Source organism: Sceloporus undulatus, chromosome 5 (assembly GCF_019175285.1).
Source record: "Sceloporus undulatus isolate JIND9_A2432 ecotype Alabama chromosome 5, SceUnd_v1.1, whole genome shotgun sequence".
In the NCBI taxonomy this organism is placed as follows: Eukaryota; Metazoa; Chordata; class Lepidosauria; order Squamata; family Phrynosomatidae; genus Sceloporus; species Sceloporus undulatus.
The window spans coordinates 176,437,639-176,450,414 of record NC_056526.1 but is presented as its reverse complement, the minus strand read 5'-3'; the positions used below and the strand labels follow the sequence as shown (position 1 = coordinate 176,450,414).

The 12,776-nt window shown below is 43.4% G+C and overlaps 1 protein-coding gene across 3 annotated transcripts in view; it reads left to right on the top strand.

Moving 5' to 3' along the window:
* Positions 1-12,776, top strand: part of CCSER1 (coiled-coil serine rich protein 1) — a 915,439-nt gene that overhangs the window by 35,540 nt on the left and 867,123 nt on the right. The window lies entirely within an intron of this gene.

The following is a 12,776-nucleotide window of genomic DNA, read 5'->3' as shown; positions in this document are numbered from 1 at the left end:
TAGCTCAATGCAGTTTTCTTGGCCGAATTTGTTCAGAGTGGGGTTGCCCTTGCCTTCCTGTGAAGCTGAGACTTGCCTAAGGTTACCCAGTGGGCTTCCGTGTCCCAGCACGGACTTGAACCCTGGTCTCCCAGCTTCCTAGTTCAATACTCATAGAATCATAGAATCATAGAGTTGGAAGAGACCACAAGGGCCATCCAGTCCAACCCTGCCATGCAGGAAATCTCAATCAGGGCATCCCCGACGGCCATCCAGCCTCTATTTAAAGACCTCTATGGAAGGCGACTCCACTATACTCCAAGGGAGTTTGTTCCACTGTCAAACAGCACTTACTGTCAGGAAGATCCTCCTAATGTTGAGGTGCAATCTCTTTTCCTGTAGCTTGCATCCATTGCTCCTGGTCCTAGTATCTGGAGCAGCAGAAAACAAGCTAGTGCCCTCCACAATGTGACTTCCCTTCAAGTATTTAAACAGGGCTATCATATCACCTCTTAACCTTCTCTTCTCCAGGCTAAACATGCCCAGCTCCCTAAGGCATTCAAGTATTGAGTCTCAACAGTTTGTATATACCATACAGTTATGCAAATGATAAAATGCAGTTTAAAACAACAGCTCAGTTAAAAACAAATGGCTTCATTTATATACTGCTTCATATTGAACTAACAGTGTGTAAGCGGTTTACAACTGTAAGCTAATTGCTCCCAACAATCTGGGTACTCATATTAGTGACCTCAGAAGGATGCAAGCCTGAGTCAAGCTTGAGTCCTTTCGCTGGTATTGAACTCGCAACCTTATGGTTTTGAGTGAGTGGCCAGTACAGGCATTTAACTACTGTGCCACCAGGGCTCCTAACAACAATCAAACAGTACAACACCCCTCTGAAAACCCCTTGAAAAATCAAGACAAAAATCTTCAGTTCTAAGAACTCAGTTAGAGTAAAAGAATATTTATCTGCCAATGGATGGACTGCAAGGAGGGGGCCATTTTAACCTACCTAAGAAAGGAGTTTCAGAGCCTAAGGGGTTGTCACATGGGCTGCTGCTGCTGTCAGCTCAACTCTTCCTTTTCCTGCAATGTATCAATACCATACTTCCCTCTGCTCTTCTTCAGACATTAACCCAGTACATATGGGTGGGAAGGAGCGTGCTGGCACCGATTGTAGGGTTCGGAAACGCGAAGCAACCATATGATCCTGGGCCCTAGCACTGTCCACATGGTGTGCATGTCGATAATGTGTCTGGTCGACATGTCTAAACAGCATAGCACACAAGACACATCACCATGACACCCCAAGGCACTAATGGTGCCTTGGCAGCATCACCGGAAGGAGCTGCATTTTGCAGCTCCTTTTTGGGGTGGGTCATTGCCGTGCTTGTGCGGTTGCTGTGGCAATGATCCTGCCCATTTGTACCAGGCCATTATATTAGTCCCAGGAAAGTGGAATGAGCAACTCGCTTGTCTATCTGCTTCTCTGTGTGTGTGTGTGTTGTGTGTCTTCAAGTCATTTTTTTTACTTATGGCAACCCTAAGGCAACCTTGTCATGGAGTTTTCTTGGCAGGTTTCTTCAGAGGAGGCTTGCCTTTGCCTTCTCCCAAGCTTGAAATCCAGTGCGTTTCATGGCTGACTGGGAATCAAACCCTGGTCTCCAGACTCATAGTCCAGCACTCAGACCACTACACCACACATAGGCATGACTAAGAAGTTTAAAAATGGGGTGGGAGGAGTGAAACAGTAGGTGTGTGAAGTACATTTACATGCTGGAGACTAGAGGTGTGTATAACTGAGCCTCACTGACTGGTGATATAGATATTTGTCTGATGTCCCAGGAAGGGTACTCCATAACAGAATATGGTAGTAGTAGATTTTATATTCCACTCCAAATAACTTCCCAAAATGGTAATTGGGTAAGGAGTTATAAGTTAGCTTTGGTATTTTTCTGTGTATGTGCCTTCAGGTCTCATGATAAACCTGTGAATTCCATAGGGTTTTCTTAGACAAGGAATACTCAGTGGTGGTTTTGTCAGCTCTTTCCTTTGAAATATACCCTACAGGACCTGGTATTTATTGGTAGTCTCTCATCCAAGTGCTAACCAGGGCTGACCCTGCTTACCTTCCAAAACCAGATGGAATCTTGTGCTATATTTAGGCTGTTGCCTAGGAGGGGTGCCGCCACAATAAACACAACACCATAGTTGGAGGAATGGCCACAACTTTATTAACTCAACATTAAAACAGTGTAGGGTTGGCCCAAAGCATGAGGTCATGATCTGTAAAATTGAACAACACCCCGGTTGATCAATGACCGCAATTTCAGGATGATCTATGGGCTAGGGAACGCAATCTCACAGCTATGTGAAGTTCTGATTGTCTCTTATCCCTTAAGCCCCTAGTCACCGGGTAACGAAATAACATAATGGCCCCCGCAATGACCATAACGTAAGCCCTCAATATACCCGGGTCCAAAGGACTCCCTCTCCAGTGCTCCATAGCCCTGGAAACCACTCTCAGCAGATCATGGCCTATGCTGCCACCCCTCAGTTGTGACAAAAAACACACCAACCCTAGGGAGGGAGGGAGGGGAGCCGAGCAAAAATGGCCCCAAATAGGCCACTGCAAAGAGGGAGGGGCCAGGAGCACACTCCTCCCCTCCAGGACAGCTGACCAATCAGCTCTCTGGAGGACCGGAAACCAGGACCATAGAGAGGTCTTCCGAGCCTCCTAGAGCGGCCAAAACAGGACGTTCCTCCCCGGCCCCTCAGCCAGCCAATCAGATGATTTTTTGGCCCCAGAAAAGCATGCTGGGCTTACTGACGCTCCCAGCAAAGCATGCAGGGGCGTACCAGGCCCGGCAAGGCCTCCTCGGTTGGCGCGACCTCCTGGCGGCAACGCAGATCGTTGGGAGAGTCCGCTGGCTGTTCTTTAGTTTTGTCTAAAAACCTGAGGTTAGATGAAGCTTCTGATAGCTCACTACAAAAATAAAATGATATAAATACCCAATCCTCATTTGTTGTCAGCAGTGAAAACTTTAAAAATAAAATGAAAATTTTCACATGAACATAGATTCTAGTTGTAAAACTTTTAGATTCATATATGATGTCATTAATGACATTTGTTGGTTCAGAATCAGAGAGTGTTTAACTCCTTGGGTCACCATAGTTGGCTGCGAGTCAAGTAAGCATTTCTCACCCTTGTAAACTGGGAGGAGCAGCATCACATTTGGTTAGCTCCTTGGCATTCACCTGGACTTATCTCATGAGCTGTAGGACTTATCTATGTGCTTATCAAAAGGGAGGCAGAGGCTGCCTATATGCAAGCACTCCCATTGTGTGCGAATTGGAAGGCGCGTTCTCTGTGTTTCACATAGTGTGTTTGTATATAGCATGGGTGGATCACTCGAAGGCTCATGAGCAATGTATGGTGTAGTGGTTAAAGAATCAGATTAGAGCTACCTTTGGTCCAAATCCTCACTGAGCCATGAACCTCAGTTGGTATCCTCATATGCTACTTGGAGCTCTTTGGAGGAAAGACTGATTATAAACGTAATGTGGGGGAAAGTGTTTACTTTGTGAGCAATTTGAGAAAAAGAGTTTAACTATAAATACCTTATCAGCTTATTTTCCTTCTGTCCAGACCCCAGCAGAAAAAGAACAGGACCAGGGGAAGGAGAGGGGGAGGAAACAATGCTGATACAGATACTTATTCATACTGTAATTAATTTAGGGAATTCATTGCTTAGGTGGTTTAAAAAAGGGATTAGGCAAATTCATGGAGGATAGTTGTATCAATAGCAATATGCTATGACAAGTGAGGCTAACATCAAAAAGGTGTAATGTGGAAGCTAGCCAGTCAACCCGCTGTGTGTGCCTTTAAGTCACTTGTAGACTTATGGTGATCCCATCAATTTCATAGGATTTTCTTAGACAAGGAATCCTCAGAAGTGATTTTGCCAGTTTCTTCCAATGGAATAGAACTTACAGCATCTGGTATTTGTTGACAGTCTCCCATGTGAGTACTAGCCATGGCTGACCTTGCTCAGCTTCCAAGTTCAGATGAGATCTGATGCCTTTAGAATATTTAGCCATGCCTTTTCAGGATACTCAGCTCCTTTCCATCTCATTCCATTTCCCTTCTATATTGTTTTTCTTTTACTTGCCCAACAATCAGCCAGGATTCTGTGTCTACTGGGGATGCTGTGTCCCACTGAGCAATTTCTGTGTGTATGCCCCCCTCCTACTTTAAAGGGTTTAATTCTACCCCTTAAGAGTTAGTTTTGGTATTTCTAAATTTTTGCCTTCCCTTCTGTTTTGCTGACTCCAGATTATTTGGTCTGAAATAACTATAACACCCAGTTAACAAACCTACTGATAGGGAATCATGGGAGTTAAAGCCCAACATTTAGGGAGAGTACCAGGTTGGGGAATGCTGGTATATTAATGGGACCAGAACTTGCAAAAGTTACATTTTGGACTGCAGATCCTACAGTTCCTCAGCCAGTGTTGTTGTTGTTGTTGTTATTTCCATATTCTGAATTCATATTCATAATCAAAGTGATGAGGGCTGGGCTTTTAAATTCTGTGCTAACAATTTCTGTATATAATTTTTAATGCATTTAATATTTTAAATGTGTAATGTAGTTAATGTTTTAAATTGTTAAATTGTTCTTTAAACTTTATATTTAATGCTTTTGTATAGTTTTTAATTTGTAATGTTTTAAATTGGTTGGTAGCTGCCAGCATGGTGTAGTGGCTTGACTGCTGGACTATGACTCTTGAGATCAGGGTTCAGTTTCCAGCTCGGCCATCAAAAACCCACTGAGTGACTTTGGACAAATCACACTTTTTCAGCCTCTGCGGAAGGCAAAGGCAAACCTTCCCTGAAGAAATCTTGCCATGAAAACCCTGTGATAGGTTCACCTTTGGTTCACCATAAGTCAGACCCAATATCAGACTTGAGACCCAATATCAGAAGAAAGGTGGGAACGAAAAATAAATAAGTAAATAAAAATTATCCTGCGTATTTACAAATGTAAAAAACAAAAACAAAACCTACAGCACACAAGCATTAAAAATAATTAAATCATAAAAAAATAGAATTCTAAAAAAAACAAACAATAAAAATAGAAGACAGGGAAAGGGGGAAAGAAAATCCAGCACATTATGCAAGGCCTGTTGAAACTAAAAAAAAGGGTCCCTGTCTGGTTGTAGAAAGATAGGAGCGTACCAGTCTAATCCAACCACACACACACAACACACACAACACACACACACACACACACACACAGAGTGTTAGACTTGAGTCAAATTCTATTGTTACCTCAACTACAGTAGAGGCATTAAATCAGTTGCTTTGATAGTTTCTATTTGAACAGCATAGCCTATGCCAACTGTTGTTGATGTTTAATCTGTTATGCTTAATGGCATTACCAGGGGCTTCTTCCTTGTAAATCAGGGCTGGAGCATAGGCAATTTAGGGGCTTGACAGACTGGCCATGAAGGCTGGCCTGGCGGTGAATTTGGGGGTGGCGTCGTGACGCATGCCCCAACTCCACCCCCAGGTTGGTGTGGCATCACAGCGCTCCTCTGGTGCTGGCATCTACATGACTGAGTGCCAAAGGAGCATGAAAAAACTGCACGATGGCAGCTATGGCGCCCTTATGGGTGCAAAAAGGAGCCGCTTTCTGTGGCTCCTTTTTGTGCTGCAGAAAGGAAAATTGGGGCTGCAGCATGTGGTGCTGCGGCCCCAGTCTGGTGCAGATAGAAGCAGCTGCAGGCCACTGTTTGGGGGCAGACTGTACAGCCTCTAGTTGTGAAAAGTGTACAGGAAATATTCTGTACTCTGTAGTTGTTTAATACAGGAATACATGGATCTTCAGCATATGAATTCAGCTGTTGTTGTGGGTGTTTTAAGTTGTTTTCTGTTTTATGGTGACTCTAAGATGAACCTGTCATGGGGTTTTCTTGGCAAGTTTCTCAGAGTGGGTTCCCATTGCCATTCTCTGAAGCTGAGAGAGTGTGACTGTCTGAGGGTCATCCCAGTGGATTTATAGGCCGAGCTGGGATTCAGACCGTGTCTCCAAAGTCATAGCCCCGTGTTAAAACCACCACATCATATTGGCCCCCCACATTTCAGCTACAATTACCATATAGAAAGTTGCTATTATTGCGGAGTAATGAAAATCCTGGTCTTTTTGACTTGCAATAGTTAATTATTTTACTCCCTCACCACTGCCAGCAACAAACCAGCTAAGTGACCATAAAAAACACAAGGAAAACGCTTTGCCACCCAGTTTGTATCATCTTTGCTATAAGCTAGTTTGATTTATGGGGCTGTTTCAGGCTTTGCACATGATTACTAATGTGTCCATCTATGTATTATATGGTAAGGGTAGCCACTAGCACTTACTTTCTAGGAAAAGTGGAGCCTGTATGTATGTTAAACCCAAGTAATGCAATCTGTTGTTTATCATCATCTGAGTAGGAACATTTCCAGAAGGAGAAAAATGCTGACCCACTGTAAAAAGAATACTTAGGTCAAAGAACACTAGAAATAAGGATAATGCTGTATTGCTGACCAGCGAGGGGCTGATTGCTTTTGCTTAGCTTTCAGAATATGGTGGAATGTGCAAGACTGAACAAAAGGCCACAGCAGAACGGAAGAAAGCTCACTGCACTTAAAAATAAAATATAAAATAAAAGAGAGGGGGGCGTTCTATGACTCCCACTTTTTTTAAATTCTCAACTGTTTTCCAAGAGAAATCTTGCATGTTGCACATTAAGAGATGACTCAACGACAGCCCTTTTTAGGCACTACCCCCTCTTACCATTTTCCTCAACACAAGAATAGGGAACATTTACCCTCTCTTCCCTTATTGTTACTGAGGTAGAAAGTGCCATGCCTGAACAAGAGACATGATAATGTGGAGCGGTGATGTAGCTATGGAGAGGGGGCAAAATAAGGGTGTTGACCCCCCCCCCCACCTAGGGTTGCCATAAGTCTGGACCTCCAAACCGGGACAAATGTAAGACAAATGTAGGATAAAAATTTCAAATGTAGGGCACATTTTTTAAAAATGGAGGACACATGGAAAAATTTGATGGTTTTAAAAAATGTTAATATAAATACATGTTTCTTAGGCATGATCAAAATAGAGGACATTTGGGCATTATTCCTAGACAGATGACAGAAATGTACTTTTCCTTTCTGGCCACCCCCCTCCCCCCATTCCAAACAGCACATTTGGGCATTGAACATGGCTTTACTTAACATGGCCTCTTGCATATTTCAGAGGCTTATTCCATAACCAAACTCTTTGGGTTTCATACTGAATATGTCAAGGTGGTTTAACAAGAAGTGGGTTTGCCCTTGGATTCAACTGTTCTTCTCAGAAGTGTGTACTTGGTCAAGGGACTTTGGGTTTTTCTTCACTGTGCATGAGTTTCTAAAAATCAGAGCAACTTACATTGGTCGTGCCTCAGAAGCTGGCTCATTTCATCATCATCACTATCCTCTTCCTCCTCCTCCTCTTCTTCCTCCTTGTCCTTCCTTCCTTCCTCCCTCCTTCCTTCCTCCCCCTTCCTCCTCCCTTTCTTCTTCCCTCCTTCCTCCCCTTTCCTCCTTCCTCCTTCTTTCCTCCTTCCCTCCCTCCTTCCTCCCTCCCTCCTCCTCCTCCCTTCCTTCTTCCCTCCTTCCTCCCTTTCTCCCCCTTCCCCCTTCCTGCTTCTTTCCTCCCTCCTCCCTCCTTCCTCCCTCCTCCTCCTCTGCCTCCCAGCCCAGGCCCAAGCGGAGGAGGAGGTGGGTGGCTGCCTTGGCGCACTCCCCCCCCGCCCGCGCACCAAGGCAGGAGGCAGGCAGCCACCCACCTCCGCCTCAGCCTCCTCCTCTGCCTCCGCCTCCTGGGCCCAATGAAGTGCCCAGCGCGGAGGCGCGCCAGGTGGAGGAGGCAGTGGGTGGCTGCCTGACAATGCCTGCTGCCTTGGCGCGCATGCGCACAGGGAGCACCAAGCCAGGCAGACACCTCTGCCTCCTCCTCCGCTTGGGCCTGGGCTGGGAGGCAGAGGAGGAGGAGGAAGGAAGGAGGAAGGAGGAAGGAGGGAGAAAGGAAGGGAGGCTTGGAATGGAGGAGGAGGAGGAGAAGGAGGTGCACCTCCTGCACATGCCCGCACCCCCTCCCCACCTCCTTGCCACCCTCCCCTCCTCCTTCACTTCCGAACGGAGGAGGAGGAGGAGGTGGATGGCGTGGCCACGCGGGGAGGCAGGGGAAGGTGGGTTGGCGCTGTGTGGGCCCCAAACCGGGGGCTGGGGGCCAAACCGGACCGGGATTGGGAGGGGGTCCCCAAAAGCGGGTTTGTCACGGGGGCCACCAGGTTATGGCATCCCTACCCTCACCCCAAATATGTGAATTCTGACCCCCAGACTGAACATTTTCTTTGGTTCTCAAACTTCTAGCATTACTGTAGCTTTAAATTTCAATTGTGCATTTTGAAATACAGATTAGCCAAAGAAAAGGGGCAGTGAAAGTTATGGAAGGGATGCAAATACAGCAAATATAAGATTTCTAGATAAGAATGGTTTCATGTATTTCACTCTTTGCAATGCCAGAAATTTGGGAACTGAAGGAAAATTTCATTTGGAGGGCAGAAGACATATTTGAGGAGGGCATTATTTTGCACCATCAATAGCTGCATCTGGAAAACTGAGGATCTTGCCCATGGGCCATGTGAGAACTGCCACAGTATCAGGAACCTCTGCCATTCAGTCACATTGCTTTATATGTGCAAAAAACTGTGGTGGAAAACAAGTGATGCCCAGTAATGCTAGATGACTTTCCTCCTCCTCCTCCTCCTGAAATATTTTTCTTAAAACAACTGCAAACATACAAATAAATACACACTCATTTTCTATATCTAAAAAAGATACGAGGAATAACACATCTAAATAACACATTTCCCCCCTTAAAACTAAAGAACACATAGACAGGGGATGAACCTGTACTGCAAAAATAATCTCGTTTGACACCACTCTAACTACCATGGCTCATTCTTATGGAATTCTGAGAACTGTAGTTTGCTGTGGCACCAGAGCAGAGCCATGGCAGTTAAAGTGGTGTCAAATCAGATTATTTCTGCAGTGCGTCTGCAGCCAGGGAAATGATGATATCCAGCATAAGATGGTTTGTTCCCATTACTTATCTGATTCTCCTTTGTTTATTCAAATTCAATGTAGTGATTAAAAAAATATTAAAATCATGTTAAATTACTGAAAATAAAAGTCTTTGCCAAAGGGTTAATAAAAGTATAATACATGTTTTAAACAAATCTTTTAATCATATATCACACCTACTAAAAACCTAAAAGCATAACTGAACCTCACTCATTTTTTCTAATGTTCACATAGCATCTTCCATTCTTTCTTAAAATAATCCAAAGTAACATACACAATTTATCAATTTTTACAAATTCAGACAATTTTAACAGCCAATCTTCTCACGATGGGATTGTTGTCTGTTTTCATCTTTGGGCATAGATAATTCCAGCAGCAGTTGTCATACATGATAGTATTCTTCCATAGTTCTTCTCCAACCTTTCATCTAGGAGTCCTAACAGAAATTACTCTGATTCGAACTGAAATTTAGGGGGATGCAGATGGGTTGGAAGGAGCAACCAGAAGCCACTTCCATCCTGATCACCCCAGGACCATGGCAAACACACACACAGCCCCAAGGGTGCCTCCTGCTGCGGTCCCAAAAGACCCAGCACAGCCACAGGGTGACTTCTGGGTGTTCTGAGGGCATGCGTAATGTAAACTCCATGCCCCCAGAGTGGCCAGAAGCTGCTCCCATCTGCACATCTGTTTCAGTCCATAGTTTTCAAACTGTCCTTCATCAGTTCATGAATTTGAATCAATGCTAGGCCTTCCTGAATCTCCTAGCATCGAAATTTGGGAAGAAACATAGTTGGCCCTCCGTATCAGCAAGGGTTCAGTTCTGCCTCCCCCTCGCAGATTCCAAAAAACCAAAAAACAAACAAACAAAAAAGAAACAAACAAAAAAAAAACCCAAAAAACAAAACAAAACAAAAACAGTTCCTCAAGTCCTATTATGGTCAATGGATGCTGATGTGCACTTAGCCACATCAGCATGACCATTGACAATAATGAGGTGGAGCCATCTGTGGATGCTCCAATCCATGTTGGCTAGCCTGCCAATATGAAGGTGTATTGTGAATGGTACTAAGATTGTTTGTTTTAACACTAGGACCACTGGCAGGTTTGTGGTCTTATGGAGCACTGGCAGGCTTGTGGGCAGAGTGTCTGGGAGGGGCCCTCATCTGATCAATTGTATAATATCCCCTCTTTCCCAGACCATAGCTACCAGTAAAAATCAGTTTTTATCTGCCATATAATAGTTTCACATGTTTTCAGTATCTGCTTATGAACTTTTAAAACATGCATGCCCCCCTCACATTATAGTTTCATATACAACTTTTCCTAATATGCATCTTTTCTATACAGTTTTCCATACTATATACAGTGGACCCCACACATGCTCAAGCCCCATTTAGATGAATGGGGCATGTTCCCATGTGTGGCCTGGCACCTGTGCACCTTTCCTCTAAATGGGGCTTCCCATCCATGTGACCTCAGGTCTGCATATGGGAAGCCTGCGTATGGAGAGGCGGGCGGGCCGCGCTTTTTCAGGTGGCTTCAAAGTAGATTTACTAGGTGAATTGTCGATTTGCAGCCTTTCTTCTGCCTCCTTCCATGGAAGCTGGAGACTCAGGGCCAGGCCCTGAGATATGACAATCCTAGGTACTAAAATAATTTGATTCAAAAGATGACCACTGAGGAAGTAATTGTGATTTCCCAACTCCCTTGAAAGGAGTTTAGATAAGCCTAGGGTTATGCAGTATCTAATTTTTCTTCCTTTCCTCATGACAGAAACATTTCCCTAGGAGATTTACATACCAAAATGATTTGAGAAGAATGTCTCTTGAAAGAAATCATAGTTTCTAGACAACAGACAGCCATATGTTGTCCAATAACTTGGCACAATGGGATGCATTAAGAAATGTCTAGGTGTTGGCCCACTTTGCCAAAAGCAACGGAGAGCATATGGTGTGCTTTTTAAAGAGCTGTCAATGGACTCTCATTTTTATTACACCTAATTTTATATTTTCTTTAGCATAGGAGTTGTATCTGCAATCTGATTTCATGCTTTAAAAGCTATGTTTTGTAACATTATAGGGTAGTATTGCAAGCTTAATTATGTAAGCTGCAATTAATATTTATAGTATAGCATGATGTATTATACTCTTTTGGACTAAGGCCATTTCTTTCATGTGGTTTCTATATCTGTTCTTCATTGCTCTTTAAAAAAAGGCAGTGGAAAGGAGGGGGGAACCTTGGATGAAGTACATATCTAATGACACAGCTGAAAAGATGAATATTTTAATGACTTTGAGACTGAAAAAAACATTGCTCCACTTCTCCAAATATTGATTTTAGAAAATGTGGTTTTAAATACTTAATCAAATGAAAATCCATGCTAATGAAATCTAACAAAACCCTGAAACTGATGTTAATGGAAACAGACTTGCTGCATTCCCATGGAAACAAACTAGTTTTGAGTGAGGACGAGTGAGGCATTTGAAGAACTCTTTCAGGTGGAGGCTAAAGTGAAGTTCCTGCCTTTGATTTGATAATTCCCAGTATTCTGTCCCATTGAAAATGGACACTGCCTTTCTTGAAGAGATAAAAAGGCTTCCTGAAGTAATTACCATGTTTGAAAATAAAGGTAGGAAAGAAAGACTTTTGGCTGATGTCTTAGATGAATAAGATCTGAAATTTGACAGACACAGAAATGGCTGTTGGTGATTTTTTTTTTTTTTACTATTGTCTCATGATATGCTCTACTACCAGTGCTCCCAGTTGGAGCATATTCATAGATCAGGCAGTGTACAAGGTTGGTAGATTATTGATAACTTTCCAGAGATCTGCTAGTATAGTTAGACTACTTCCACACAGTTCCATAGAGTTGTAGATGTTTGGACAATCAAACTGCATGGTTTTGCTGCATCCCAGCCAGAGATGGGGTGGTGGTGGTTAGGGGGAATCTATGAGTTTTGCTTTCTGTCACATGCATTCTTTAAATTGAAATGTTAAAATACACCTGGAATTTGATGAAATTTGTATATTTTCATCAGTTCTTTAAAATGAGTTCAAACAAAATTTTCTCTCCATTTGCCTTGGCCAAATGCAGTAGAAGCAGCGATTCCCAGCACAGAGGTGACCCCTGCCTGGCTAAAATTTTGCTTTAGTGATGTGGAAATGAGTACATGGGCAGTGAAAATGAAGCATACAGGGAGGCAAAAAAAGAGAAAAAGATGGAAGGATTAAGGTATAATGTCTGTTTGTTGAGAGGAACGTTGCCCTCTTCTTGGGGAGGAGAAACTGGGTTAGAGAAATCAGATATCCTTTTCCTGCCAGCTCATTGCTGAGACTTATTAAGATGAGCTTGGTCACTTGGAAACCTGGTTTTACTTTCATTAAAACATATTTCCATTCAATTTCATGGCCATCTGTCACAATGCCCTGAGCATCTCAGCAGAATGTGAACAGAACTCTACAACCATGCATATACTTTTGCACATCTCCACAAACATATCAACAGTGACTCACTTGCATGTTTTGTTGTTGTTATTTGTGTATGACTGTCACAAAGACTAAGTGTTCATTTGTACATCAGCAGAACTTGGGAATATTTTGTTATCCTGTAGCT